The following is a 16,711-nucleotide window of genomic DNA, read 5'->3' as shown; positions in this document are numbered from 1 at the left end:
TGTTTTGTAGAATTTTTATATTTTATTTTGAGACAAGCTATATATATTTCGAGAAACAAGCAAAAAATAAAAAGGCCACTTACCAAACACTGTCTCTTTTACGACGTATTTTTAGGAAAATCGGTACACCAGTATATAGGAATAAATGTATCAATTTTTTAAATTCACGCAAATTTTCGACTTGATTGAAAATACATAACAATGCTGTTGGCACGTCGAAGATGTAAGAAATGGTTTAAATTTCTTACGGCGCCAATGTCTACATGAATATGTAATGGGCGCTAGTGAAAATTTAATACCAGGTGGCCCATTTGTCCGTCCGCCTATCTATGTTTCAAAACAAAAACAGCTCTAAATCGTCTTTATAACAGAAGCCTTGTTCATCAGTGGAACCCTTACGGTCTGTACTAAGTTTAAGAAAAAATGGGTTTTATAAAAAATCCTAAATACTTATTACCTGACTTAAAAATAGGTTTACACATCACACTGATTTAAAATGTTTATTGTATTTTTGTTACAAAAATATTTCAATCGACTATAGATAGACAACAGTGACTGTTTTTATAGGTTTTAAAAATTGCTTCTTACACCCAAATCTTGTTACGCGCTGCTTTGCACGGGATTTAAGACGTTTATTATTATTAACTTAATATATTGGAATTTCAGTAGTTTAAGATGACAAAATTAAATCACGTTTTATATATCGGAAGAACATCAGGACTGTAATTATCTTTCGTATCAGACATGGTAATATTATCAACTAATGGGGGAAGATAGTAACACAAACACAATTAGCACAATAATAAATCACAGTAATCACAGTAATATTCACAATCCATACTAATATTATAAATGCGAAAGTAGCTGTGTCTGTCTGTCTGTCTCGCTTTGGTTTGGTACACAAATAGTCTAGAGCCTGAGAAAGGACCATAGGCTAAATTAAAAAGGCTGATTAAAAATGAGTAAAGACATATTTAAGCGTTTCTTGATATTCTACCTCTTGAGGGGGTGAAATAAGGGATAAAAGTTTTATGGAAGTTCGTCATTTTTTTTAAATCAATAACATAAACCTTTTTTATTTTGATACTGATTAAAAATGAGTTGATACGTATTTAAACATTTCTGGATATTTTACGCCTAATATTTAAGCGTTTCTTGATATTTTATGTCTAAAGGGAAAAATTGGTGTTGACATTTCGTATACAGGTTAGTCTGGAAGTCCTTTATTTTGAAGTTAGAAGGTCGAAATTTTATTTTTGGGCTACCGATTAAAAGTGAGTTAATTCGCATTTAAGCGTTTCTGGTAGTAATTTAATCACGAGTCTTTAACTAGATAATAAGTGGTTAGAGTAACCGAGGCAAGCGTTCCGTCGGAGGAATGCGATTGCACCCAACGCTTGTTGACCGAGAACTGTGTCTCCCGACTCTGAGCTGGCCCCGACGTTCGTCCGTTAGTTCGAACTGCCACGCCATTATGCACTTTGCCTCTAAAAAAAAGTCAAATCAGCGTCTTTTTATTATTTGCGCCGACATATATATTACAATCCCTCGCAATCATCTCATTATTTATCGTGACAGATCAATCTTTTTTATAAAAAGAATTAATTGGATAATATATAAGTGATCTCATTGGGCGGGCTAATGAACCAATAGAATTACAGACGACAATAGTATACCTAAACCCCATTAGAATAATATTTGCAAATGTTTGTTTGCAAATCAAATGTTTTTTTGTTTGCTATAAACAATTTTCCTGGTTACGAGAATTTAGCTTACCAAATTGTTTGTTCCGCTAGTTCTAGGAAATTTTACAATTTATTAGAATTAAAGAATAGGTTTATTTAAACAATTGTATGTTTTGATAAGAATCATCGAACCATAGTATAACTTAAAATCGATTTAATATCGACATAAAAATCGGCTACCGTAGTTTATTATCGGCTATCATAAGACTTACAGACGGTCATTACAAATGTGATCGTAAATTATCGACCAAGCGTTAAGACAGTTCCATATTTTTTTAGGTATTATAATATTATGATGATTTTTTGTTGACCTTAATAATAGCAATTTTAAATATATTGACACCCGTTAAATTAACTTTAGAGTTTGTTGGGCAAGGCTTATTCGAATACGCATAGACTGGATACCGCTCAGCATACGCTGGAGACCTGCCCTGCATGGAATATGGGTCAGAGAGACTGGACAAGACCTCTTCATGCGAGCAATCGTATCGGTAATGCTCCACAGGGAATTGGCGTAGAGCCGTTGGCCGTGACTTTCTTCTGCGAGATCGTCATGGTCTAGAAAAAGACGGTGGACATTGTTTTCATGCCCTGTTGTTATGTCACTCCAGTGCGTTGATTATTGAGTACACATGTTTCAAAATTGTATCCGTCACAGGCATGTTTTCTCACGATGTTTATCTTAAACACAAATTAAGCACATGGTAATTTGAATACTTGCTCGGGAATGCCCGCAATCTGTGGATAATATTTTAGTATACAATGTGCCATAACATCCTATGTAAAACGTTTGTCAGTCTTCAGCCCTTAAAGCATCAAAGCAATCACGTCAATATATTACTCTGTTGCTGCGTTAAGGCAAACCAACTGTCGAGGTTCCACTGTTTTGTCTAAACTAAATCACCTGTCACAGAGAAGTTCCGCTGACTTTTGTTTGATTGTTCTTCTCAATAAATAACGGAGGAACAGGCCTTAATTTCTTCTAAGTACACTATATTTGTACGTAATAAAGTTAAGAAAGTGCATTCGCTATGTAAAATAATAGATCAAAGGCAGATTTAAATATATTTTTTAATATTCACTATCACTATAAATTATTTCGAAAACGATTATCCAATGTTACTCGAATGGAAATTATTCAATTTATGTAATATGTTTTATTAACATAGGGGATTCATAAGAGGAATATTTCTATACTATGCAAGAATAAGAATAGTGTAAAAAATTACATTGTACTCAATATTAAAAATGTAATCGATATAAAATCGCGTACGCATAATCCGAGTGCAAAAATGTTAAAATGATCTACCGTGGTAGGGCGGGACTAAACGCGTCACGTTAATATGAATATCTATACATAATGCAAGGATGATAAATGTAAGAAAGATGTCAGCGTGCACCTTATTCTTTTGACTTTACCGTGGAATAAATGAAACTGGCGCATAACAATCTAAAGAGTATTATGTGGCGCCCTAGGGTCCTACTGAATGTATGCCAGAAATAATCTAGATTCAAATATTTATAACATATAACTCAGTTTAGAGGCATGTAGTAAATGAACATTATAGATATAATATATGCCTATAGGACCTACGCGGTCCATATGAGCTCGGAGCTACTGCTATTAGCACTGCTGCCGCACCCCATCTATCATACTGATTGCGTTTAAGTCTGCGATTACTCCACGACCCTAAGTCTATAGTAAAAGACAAACATAAATAGATATAAAATATATTTGCTCATATATGTTTTAAATGGCACCCGATAACATATCACAAGCACTGATGAGAAATTAATTACGAGCCTTAATTATAAATCAACAATAATAAATATATCACATCAAATGCTTTGTTATTTGATTCCAATATAACGTTAACGTCCAAAGCTTACCACCGGTAGATACGGAATACAACATATTTCAAAACCCTTAAGTGGAATTATTGAGAAATTGCGACCCGTTCCGGCTTGACACGAGGGTAATTTTATATATTTTTATGGCACACAGTCCCTGTTACAAAACCCATGTCAATACGCTGTAATACGCTATGAATGTTCTTAAGTTTTCTGATGTCCAGTTTTCTGCGCATTTCCGTAAGAACCTTCTGTAAATTAAATATAAAGTCTATATATTTATATATAAATACTGACAAGGGCATACCGTTTTCTATCATTATATCCATTTTTTACTCATATCCCTAACGAATCGTTAAATTAAATAAAAATCATATAAATCATAAAATCTACAAGTATTGAGTCCGACTTAAATCCAAACATTTGAATGGTGAAATTGAAATATATAAGTTTTAACATATCTTTGGATATAATTACTACAAAAAAATATTATAATTGAATATTTACAAAAAAATAACTATTTACAAGACAAAATACTATTGGTAGGATAGGCTTTTTGCTAGCCTTTTTGGGTAGGTTATACACCTACTTCATATATTCACTTAACTTGTATTCAGGTTTGTGGGATGAGTGAGCCAGAGTAATTACAGGCACAGAGGATAGGAAGGTGTATCTTAGTTCGTATTCTCTATTCCAACCATAACAGGAAAAAAGCTAAATAAAAAACATTTGACAGCAAATTGACGCGATATCATTGGTTGAGAGCTTGAATAATCTATGATATTCACTATGGATTTGCACAAAAAAGGCGTTTTGATTGTTGACGAAACTGTTATCGGAATTTTGGAAGTAAAATTAAAGTGGAAATAAATAATTAAATGTGTATTAAAATTAAAGATGTAACATTAACATTAACAGCCTGTAAATTTGCCACTGCTGGGCTAAGGCCTCCTCTCCCTTTGAGGAGAAGGTTTTGAGCACCACCACTCTGCTCCAATGCGGGTCGGTGGATACACATGTGGCAGAATTTCGTTGAAATTAGACACATGCAGGTTTCCTCACGATGTTTTCCTTCACCGCCGAACACGAGATGAATTATAAACACAAATTAAGCACATGAAAATTCAGTGGTGCTTGCCTGAGTTTGAACCCGCAATCATCAGTTAAGATGCACGCATTCTAACTACTGGGCCATTTTGGCTCATTAAAGATATATTGATCATAAACTCTTAGTAGTGTACAATATAGCTGAGTTATTGGCAAATCGCGTGAAATACGTAAATCTAAGGTTTGTATATCTTGTTCCTACTTCCATTGTAATAGGCTATAAGGTTAGCGGTGTATTTATGATGTAGGGATGTTTAATATTTCTTACAGTGGCAATGTTTATGAACAGTCGTGAAAAAAAAGTGAGTTACTTATATAGGCTTATAAATGTGCTCTCAATATTTTTTCAAAACGTGCCCAAAGAAGTATAACTTCAAAAAATGTGTTTGTTAGATTTAATATACCCGATACATAGATAATCAAAGATATAGGTTTCGACAACGTCACGAAGGTAGTGTTTTGGCTTAGTCAAAACTCGATAGCAATATTATTTCATATAGGTATCAGAAACATCGGTGTTACAAGGCCTAACAAAACTTTTTGATCGATGTTATTGAACCGACAGGTTAACTAAAATATCCTTGCAAACTTAAACATACTCTAAATGATTGATCTAACTACAATTATTTCTAGACAATTGTAATAATAATTAATTATGTAATTATTGTTTTTTATTCAAAGCACAAATTTTAGTTATTAAATTTATAATTACAAGAACTAATTTCTTGGTAGTTATATTTAGTAGCAAAAAATCAACATTCTGCATTCCAGTCCAGTAGTTTTGGCATGAAAGCGAGACAGACAGACAGACAGACAGAGTTACTTTCGCATTTATAATATTAGTAGGGAAGTATGGATTAGTATGGATTATTAATGATGACGTCAGCTGGCGTAGCTGCAAACACATCATCATTTTCTGTCACACGTAATTGAAAATAATAAAAACAAAACAAAATAACAACATCTAGTAATTTTTAAACTGTGATTAACAGTTAATAATCTTATATTCCGCCCACAGCTTTTTTTTCACCAAGTTTTCAATGCACAATGGCGCCTTCGGCTTTTTTTCAATAAGTTTTTAATAACAATATTCACATAGCTCGAGTTAAAGTTAAACTGCTTCTATAAATCAAATAAAATTCAATATTTGTAAAACCAATAGATATTATTTTATTAGTGCAGACACTTCGTTTTTAATCATTATTTTTATAAACATAATTACAGAAGCTTGTTTTCACAGACGAAAACAAACAATCACAAATCCCTTTTCAAGTTATAAATACAACTATTACAAAAGCAATGTTACCTATTATTATGATTATTTCTTATAATATTTCTTATATTTCTTATAATAATAAGATAAAGTGAATACTTTAATTTCTTAATTAAAATAATAAATAGTCCGTCAACGGCCTTCCTTGTATCCATGCGTCGACATATACGAAACAGCATGAATACTGGTGATACTGTAAATAAAATAAATTAAGGAATCACAAAGGCCACGAAGCCGAACTGATTAGATCTATAGCATATTTTTCGCCAAGAAAATTAAAATATTGATTTAACAGATTATACGACTAACATATCCTATCGCCAATCAATTCGTTCATTTTTCGTTTAGTAATGAATGTTTTTTCGGAACGAAGTTCTTTTACGTAGCTTACAGTAGAGTGATTTGGCAGAAATCGTCACGTAAAGAAAGAACGTTACGATCTCCCTCAGGCGACTTTTCCTTGTCCTGCTCCTTCTTTCGGTCTCTTTCTATTACATAATATTAATTAAAGTTATTATTTGTTACTGTTTTAATTCACTCGGGATTTTCAAATTTTCTTTCTTGTAATTGAATTCTTGGTTGTCAAACATTGTTAATTTATTTTATTGTACCTGTATTTTAATACAACATAGCGAAAGCAACTTCGTTCCAATCGGGAGCCTCACGACGCCTGTCTTTTTTTTATTTTATTCCGTAATTTATTATTTACGTGTTGGACGTCTGGCGGACATTTCTTTCACACCAATTTGACGTTTTATATCTACTTTTAATTTACGGTATTTATTTTGCGCAATTATTTTCTGTAATTTGAATTATTCACTATTGGAGGCAAGGAGCTGGGGTAAAATATAAATCAGAGATATAATAGATCGCAGCTTCCGATGCACATAAATCCATGTCAAGGTTTAAATTATTTATTTTATAAAGTCGACTTAAAAACTTTTGGTCAAAAGAGCCTAATTGGCAGTCACTCGACTGATCCATTTATTTTTTGAAGAGTAATTATTTTTTAAAGTCATCGCTCTTCTTGAAATGCATTGTTTCTTGGTAAAATATTTACTTAGTATAGAAAAGAATTATACTCAATGTTGTTGTTTGTTCATAGATAATACAGTAAAGGTAACCTTAACTTACCCTGCGGCTTTTCTAAGGAATAATGGTAACTTAAAGTTGTAGTTATCCTGGAATCTAGGTTGGTAAACTGTATTTTGTAATAAAAAGTTTGAATTTAATTATACGTTTATTCTGAACTTTATATTTTTCATTTGAGATTTACATTTTATTATGATTTTATAATTGTAGTCTTGACGGAAATCAGTCTTGTTTTTGTCGTCATATTATTTTGCATTCCTTTTATAAAGTCATTAAATATACTTTACTACCTAAACGCGCGCTTTGGAATCCAGTTTGTGACTAAAATCCTATAAGAACATGAATACAACCCTTCATCTCGAACTTTATCCCTTTGAAGGGTAGAAAAATGAAGCTATGTCCATTCTTGGGCCCTGCATTTATAATGATAGTATAGATAAAAAAATTTAAAGTTGGATAATGAAGACTTTTTCTCAGACTTTTTATTTGTTTTATGCGCCAAAATCATCTTACCAGATAGGATAAAATTGCAAAGATTAGTTATATCACTCAATAGGGCTCTGCCAGCGGCACCGGCCGAGACACTCACAAGATCTTTAAGATGTTGTGGAGTGATACCATCAATGCCACCAGCAGACCCGCTAGAGAATGACATAATGGCGGCATAGGTATTCTCATCATTAATCTGTAAAAAATTGTTCTGAGTAGGCGGATTTGGAAGCACAGTTGTATTTGGCAAAGGATGCTTTTATTGCAAGGATTCTAACGTTAAATCATTAAACGGTGCGAGGGTATCGCTAGAAAAAGAATGTGAGCTGCGTTCTTAAAATCTCCATCCATTGCTTTATTCTCAACATATTTTTTGAAATCATAACTTTGTGGTCTTGGTAAGTATTTTGGAATTGAAAATTGGGTATCTAATAAACTATTTTGTTTTAATGTAGTCGATAAGGAGCCATTTTTGGTTTTATCGACATGAAAAAATTTAAAAGAAAATGTAAAAGATTTTGCCATGCCAAATTACTATTAGAAATACATTTTTGAAGTACAATGAATAAAGATCTAGCTAGAGATATTCTCGCTCCCCTAGGAATTCTTTTTATTAATGGAATATTTTGATGACATTTTGTTAAAAGATTTTCAAAATAAATTGAATCTAAGTCACTGTTTGCATTAGTAGGTAAATTAGAAAAATTATCACTTGATTTTCCTAATGGAAGGCTATGGCAGCGGGGTTGTATGAATTTTTAAGCCTTTTTGGCTTTTGAAAAGCCTTCCATTAGTACATTGGGGACATGTTAAGTGGTCCGGCTGGGAATTAATGATTGACCTATCATTATTAGAATATAACATTTAACTGTATAAACTTATAAACACTCTAAACACATAACGTCACTATAACGGTAATGGAGTATCACCAGCAATTTATTACAATAAAATTAAAACCGATTTTTTTTTTGACATTGACATCCATATCTTAATATATATTTTGATATTGTACACACTTGACCGAAATTCAATGTTCTTTTGGAACAGTCCCAATTTTTTCGTATACACGTACAGCGTAATTTCTTTTCAATGATATCAGTGATATAAGTTTCGCATCCTTTTATAATAAATTTTATTTATTTGTAGCGTTTTTTTACATTGGTTACATTATTAGTGTATATCGAATGCAGATATATAGTTCAATATATCTGCAATGCAAATGCAAAGCAATAAGAGATTTTTAATAAGAATATTGTCACTGATATTTAATAATTTTTCAAACGTTGTTACTTTATTTCTGTGTCTGTTATTGAATACATAATATACAGCCAAAGCAAATTCATTCTAACCGGGTATGTAAGTTCTTATAAGTTTAAAGAAATAAATATCCCTGTACCAAGAAATATATCATTTATAATTTAAATTAAATGCCCGATGGATCATTAGTTATAATAAAAATTAAATCTAAATCAAAGTATTTCATATACTCGTTCCCTTTTTTTCAGTGTGACGATATATATGAATATTGAACTAAACGTCGCTGTTTAATGTATAGAAAACTTCATTTTAAATGGGTAGTATAATTTTGAACAATATTATGACCGGCAACGTAATTCGTAGTTATGACCCATATGCTTTTGATTGGATTAAGGTTCATGTGATAAATTTTGTATTATTTGCGTATGGCATTTCTAATTTCCTGGATTTGGAACTTGGTATTTTTCCGAACAGAAGTTCAGGTAAGTTGCATTATCTAAGACAACTAGTGGATTTTTTGGAAATTAGCATATAAGTTTATCCCTTTACCACTTTTTAATTTCGAAAAAATAAACGTACAAGAGCAAATTTTACGATGACTGAGTATTAGGAATTAAGCTTAATTAATGTACACCGAGCGGTGGTCGACTCGAGACTAACGCTTGGGTTGTGCTTCACGCACTCCGCGTTTTTTCACCATGGAAAATAATGGGGCGCGTCTTCGTGGATTAAACTGACATCATTAAAGTTAATATACAGAATTACTGAGGGTGTTGTTTCGATATTACTTACCACGGAATAAAGGTAAAACAAGCTTTGGCTTTCAAAAATTTTTTCACATTTTTCATTTAAAACTTTAAAGCCAAAATTGGGATTTAAAGACAATCGCAGGTAAAAAATTGAATTATAGTCTACATTGTACATGGGTATCGTGAAAAATGAGAAAATTTTCGACAATATCTTTGTATTGTCAAATAGTTGCTCAAAAACTCAGCAGTTCCTAGGTAGGAACTGAAAGCACCCAGACTCTGCACAGTACCGCACAGCCCGGTGGCACTTGTATTTCGTTTTCGATGATAAAATGTAGGGGACGCCTTACAATGTCATGTCAATATTAAAAATAAATAATGCAAAATATCGTTAATTAAAAAAAAAAATTGTAGTAAAATTAAAAAAAAAAATGTATATAGGTATACAATTATGTACTCGTCCTTTGCACGGAAAATTATACTAACAGTAAAATTTATCTAGTAGTATTTTTTTTAACATTTACTTTAATATATATTTTATCAAAATATACGCTGAGTCATTTATGACAGCGCTTAATTACTATGGATCTTTCAGTGGAGTTAATTTCAATAATGCGAAGGAAGGTTTAATAATCCGCGCCCATTCCAGACCTTGTGAAATTGGTAATTACCTATTTATAGGAAAGGATACGTTTTATCACTGTGATAATTTATGGTTTTACTGTATTAAGCTGTTTTATTTATACGAGAAAAAATATAGTTTAAAACTTATAGTTTGCAGGAAATGTATTTATTTATTTGAATTTATTTCAAATTTCGTGGCTATAGTACCTATTATGTCTATAATAAAATAATTTTTAACTGATTCACGAGCCCTAATTTTTTTTATATATCTTAGTTCCTAATAAAGTGATATCCAGTTGAAATCACTCTTCTTCTTTGCGAGACTTTCGATTCATTTTAAAAAATATTATTTAGAATTATTTGTCGCAAAATACAATATTAGACTAATTTGTCTAAATAGCATAAAATAAAAAAATAATAGCTTACTTAGAGCTAGGCAACCTCTTTTCAGGATTAAGGTAGAACAGAAATGCTGGATAATGTGCACTTTAAACTAACGTGTGTGACTACAAAATTTAAGAATAAGAAGTGATACATAAGCAATACATATGTATGTCTACAAAGATACATACATGCAAACATTTTATATACACTTATTATAATGTAATATAAAAAAGCATAATATATATATTATGCAAACGACTTTTATAAGCGTGTTGGGATGTCATTTTCTTGGCTTGTAATTTGATACGAGGCAGATAATTTCAGATTTCGACAACTTTATCTGTAAAGTAATTGCATTTGAGTATGACTAAGCAGCTTCAGCAATTTATTATCTCTTTCAAAGCGCAAAATTCAGAGAGCCAAGGAAAGTATTAGAGGCATGCTAAAGGGCAAGGACAAGGACATACATGTAAAACGTATTAGCAACCGAGATGGCCTATTGTCTACAACACGTACATCTTGATCTATGATTGCGGGTTCAAACCCAAGCAAGCACCACTGAACTTTCACATGCTTAATTTGTGTTTATAATTCATCTCATCCTCGGCGGTGAAGGAAAACATCGTGAGGAAACCTGCATGTGACTAATTTAATAGTATTTAAGCGATTCTTGATATTTTACGCCTAAAGGTAAAAAGTAGTTTATTTATTTTGTAAATTATAGGATTGGACATCGATTTTAGTGTTTTAAAAAGATTGTCGATTGCCTTCTTTTTTTCGAAGGTAATGCTCAAACATGAGAAGATCTAGCTAAATAAACTTCAATGCAACTGATCCGTAAAAGCAAAAACAAACAACCCTCATTATTTCATATTCAACAGTCGTTAAATTTAACGTCAAAAATCTGTATTCTGAGAGATATGTAGAAGCAGAAAGGTACTCTTACTTACTGATTGCCAATAAAATCTACCACTGGATCGAAACGAAACACCTCAGGCCTGAGGTGTACCGTCTAAAAAGATCAGCGATACTTTTTTTATATCCTATTCTGTTTGAAACAACCTTGAGGCGATCGTTTCATTTCCCAGAGTATGTTTTCATCTAAACCAGATTAAATGTTACGATAAAAAATCTGTAACTGTAATGAGATTATTTAATTAAATATTTTAAATGTTCTAAAAACACGAAAATATAGTTTGAAGGAAATCAAATCCATTGTTTTGTTACATTATACATATACTAGCTGTTACACGCGGCTTTGCTCGTGTATAATATGAATATATTTACAAACTTACTTAAAATGTTAATTTAAGATCTTTTGTATACCACATTGGTGTGTATTTCATCAATCTTAGGGTAAAATAACCAAAAACGCTTAAATGCGAATCAACTCATTTTTCACCAAAAATAAAATTTCATTCTTCTAAATTCAAAATGACGGACTTCCAGACTAACCTGTATACGAAATGTCTACCCAATTTCTCTCCTCATGCGTAAAATATCCAGAAACGCTTAAATACGTATCTACTCATTTTTAACCAGTATCCCAAAAAAAACGTTTTCTGTTTTTAATTTGAAAAATGACGGACTTCCATAAAGACTTTCATCCCTTATTTTACCCCCTAATAGGTAGAATATCCAGAAACGTTTATATACGTATCTACTCAGTTTTAATCAGTAGCATATAAATAAAGTTTCATGCTTCTAACTTAAAAAATGACGGACTACCAGACTGACTTATATAAGAAATATCAACCCCTATTAAGCCCCTTAGAGAATTTTTTAGTATATCTAGAAACACTTAAATACGAATTTAATCATTTTTAATCAGCATCCCAAAATAACGTTTCAAATTTTTAGCTTAAAAAATAACGACACTCATAAAAACTGTCAACCCTTATTTCACCCCCTTAGTGGTAGAATATCAAAAAAAACTTAAATATGTATTTACTCATTTTTAATCAGTACCCCAAAAATAAAGTTTCATGTTTTTAACTTAAAAAATGACTGACTCCCATAAAAACTTTCAACCCTTATTTCACCCCCTTTGTTGTAGATTATTTAGAAATGCTTAAATACTTATCTACTCATTTTTGATTATTATTCCAAAAATAAAGTTTCATGCTTCTTTCTTAAAAAATGACGGACTTCTATACAAACTTTTAACCCTTATTTCACTCCCGTAGGGGTAGAATGTGCAGAAACACTTAAATAAATATCTACTCCTTTTTAATCAGTATCCCAAAAATAAAGTTTCATCTTTCTAACTTAAAAAATTACGGACTTCCATACAAACTTTAAACCCCTATTTCACCCCTTTAGGGGTAGAATTTTCAAAATTCGTTTCTTAGTGGGTGTCATGATTAGGGATTAAAATCCGGCGTGATTTTCAGTCCGGCCGGATTCGACCGGATTCCCATCGATCCGGCCGGATCCGCTCGGATCGGTTCAGTTAAATACTGTTTGATAAATCTGTCTAACGAGTGGCACAATTACCACAGTAATGAGTTTGTATTATAAATAAAAAAAAATAGTTTCAACGACTAACGGTAAAAAAAAAATTAATTAGGTTTTTAGCGGTAATCCAAAGTAAGGCGTTATTCTTTACCTGTTTCGTCTGTCACAAACGTTTGCAGTTACATATCGTTTTTAGTAGACAATCTTTTGAAAAGCTTTACCACTTTTCGCACTTATTGAAGAATCTCATTGTATCTAAGAATTACTTCTGCCTTAGAAAGATAAGGATGACGAGGGTCAGTTATTGTAACTGTAACTCCTTGTTCATCATCATTCGTTGTGTCTTCGTCATCTGTATCTGATTCATTTGATGTTATTGGCGTTGTTGCCAGGCGGTCATCTGCCTTCTCTTCATTATTTTTATATAAAATATCGACCATAGCTAATCATAGCTAATGTGCGAAGCACAGCTGTTCATAACAATTCATAAGCTTACCTACTTTGACCATGACTCTTGCTCATGCCAATAATATCAGTTTAATATCAAAACCGAAGTTTTTTAAGCAGTGCTGATAGTATGTTCTGCAGTACATTAACGATGTAATTTAATCAAGCCTAGATTAAAGAGTTTTTAACAATTAAGCGCATTTAAAGTGTCTACTCATGCAACAGTTCTATCATTTTCTCAAAATTGCTAGCACCGGATCCGTTCCTCGGATCCGGTATATTGGTACCGGATCCGGTAGACGTATAATGATGTCGGATTCGCCGGATTACCGGATCCGTTTTTCCGGATTGCAATCCCTAGTCATGATATGTTAGTTTATAAGTGTACAGCCTAAAATATAAGTTTTATGCTTCTTGTTCTAAAAATTGCAATACTTTCAACAACTTAAAACCTTTCATCCCCCTTTTCGTAGTAGATATAGATAGATTTAAATCAAATAAAAGCCATTCGATGAACCCTACCGTACTGTACTTAGTTAAGAAATAATAAACAAAAAATATTCAGAAATTAAAAAAAGAAAGAAAAAAACACTTATGATTTAAAAATGTACCTATAATTGTTTTTTACGATTAGGTCGTATTAACCTATCTTATCAAATATTACATTACATTTACATTTATATTAGCAGCCTGTAAATTTCCCACTGCTGGGCTAAGGCCTCCTCTCCCTTTGAGGAGAAGGTTTGGAGCATATTCCACCACGCTGCTCCAATGCGGGTTGGTGGAATACACATGTGGCAGAATTTCGTTGAAATTAGACACATGCAGGTTTCCTCACGTTTTCCTTCACCGCCAAGCAAGCTCATGAAAATTCAATGGTGCCTGGGCTTGAACCCGAAATCTTCGGTTAAGATGCACGCGTTCTAACCACTGAGCCATCTCGGCTCTTATCAAATATATTACGGAGAATTAATACATTGCAAGCGTTTTAAATAATATTGTAATACGTGCGCGCGTTTGCAGTCATTCAATACTATAGGCAGCGGCGACAGGTGTGACCAGTATACGTTGAACCCTATTCATATGATTGATGAGAGCTCAACTTATATTAGACAAATTAGAAATTACAAATTCTCCGAATCTATCAGTTTTTACATCAGCTGTCAATAATAACCATTTTACTAAAGTTTCAACCAAATCAAATTGACGACATTATTACAATAAATATTTAAATAATAATTGATATAGTAATTTTCTTTAAATTGACATATCTTTTTTATTTGTGAACCGATTTTAATAAAACAAAGCCTACATGTTATCCCGAGTTTACTACCAAAAAAAACCGGTCAGTTAAGCCGATTCCGAGATGAGCGGTAACTAACGAACAGATAAACAGAAAAACAGACAAAAATTCTAAAAATCATATTTTATGATCTATTGCGTTAATAAATACATACAATTTTTTCTCAAATATCTTCCATGTACAGTTACGATTTATATTTATAGAAGATATAGAAGACGATACAGATATTCTAAATCATGCATTTAATTTTTATAGATCTACAAATATAAAATATTTATTTATTCATTCAAATAGTTACACAATCAACTTATCACTAATTATTCAAAATTAACAACTGATAAATATAGGTAACATTCACAGTGACACGTCTTTAAATGCGTAAACAACTTTGTAACTTATACACAGACTAAATAACTACAATGCATTGAATATTATTAATTATTTTTTTTCTATCGTGGATTCTGCGCCATATTTTTTTTTTCTATCGTAATGATCCAAATTACGAGGAGTTAGATTTAGTTAAACCTCGGTCTTAGTAAGTTTTAGAAACCAAATTTCTTATCGCGTTGCTAAGCAGCGCAATTAGAGCCTTAGAGCATTATTTGCCTCCCGGGCGTAGAGCGTGATGTCGTCGTTGCAAGAGTCTGTGTAATAAAAACATCTTTCTCTGTGGCACAATATGGCGCATGGAGGTAGCACGTCAAAAGCTCTATAGTTTACGAGCCGCAATGTAAAGTCACAAGTTCGATCCTGATCCCTTGGGCTATTGTCGTCCCTACTCCTAACACAAACTTTAAGCTAAATTGGGGAATGAAAAAAATATGCAGCATTGATATTATTGTTTTAAAAAAAGTGTATTCGCCGAGGAGTTTTATTTCTTTTAATAAGGTTAAAAGAAAAAAGTTATCTTAAATATTTTTGTATATTATTTTAAGGTGAACGGGTTGTGACCCATCCGATGATAGATATTGGTGCTGTAAGAAATATCTAATCCCTACAACGCCAATGGGCAATCTTGGGAACTTAAACGTTATGTCTCTCGTGCCTAAGTTACACTGGCTCACTTACACTTGAACAATCTCGCAAAAAAAAAACTTATATACAATGGCCGTCTCTAGCTTGATTCGGTTCAAAAATAATTTTATAAATTATAATTTACCAAATATAATTTATCAACCATTTTTTACATAATAATATTTATATAAAGGACTTACTAAAATGTATACGAATCAAAATTAGATATACTTTTAACCGGGTAGAAGGGAAGCAAGAATGCTAGCTGCATTTCCTCGTTGAATTGCAAATATAATTCTCAGGCGAAAAGTGATCTCTTCTAACACCATGCAGAAATGCAATGTAATTTATACAACGTAATTGAAATATCTGCCTGTGATTTCAAAATATCTGAAATATTTATGTACTACTGTCGCTATTTAAGGCTCATGTAGGTAATTATATAAGTACTTACTTTCTAAGAAAAATAAAAACCGTTTTTTTGTTTCTAACTAGTTTCAAAGAAAAGACAAATATTAAGAATCTCCTTGATACTATTCCATATTAAAAATGTTATATAAATATTATTATTTTCACATATTACGTGTGTCGTAGCCAACTAGTTTAATTAGCTTTTTAATTATAAACTTAGCCTTTGTAGTTAAACGGCGCCGTTTAATACAAATAATATTCAACGTAAACATCATGATTCATTAAACAGGGTAATTTGCTTTAGTTAAAATATTTTTGTTTGTTAGATTAGGACATATGTTCATTTTGCAATTTTATTTAAAATCATTAAATAACATTGCAAAAAGTGCGAAACATGTAAAAAATTGCGAATTGAGGTTTTTTTCGACCGCTCATTGAACGGCGCCTCTTAGTAAAAATGCTAGGCTGTGTAAAAATGCTGGGCTGTTAATTGAATAGCTAATTTAGC

This window comes from Vanessa tameamea, chromosome 7, assembly GCF_037043105.1.
Source record: "Vanessa tameamea isolate UH-Manoa-2023 chromosome 7, ilVanTame1 primary haplotype, whole genome shotgun sequence".
NCBI classification, from domain to species: Eukaryota; Metazoa; Arthropoda; class Insecta; order Lepidoptera; family Nymphalidae; genus Vanessa; species Vanessa tameamea.
Note: the sequence above shows the minus strand (reverse complement) of the source record.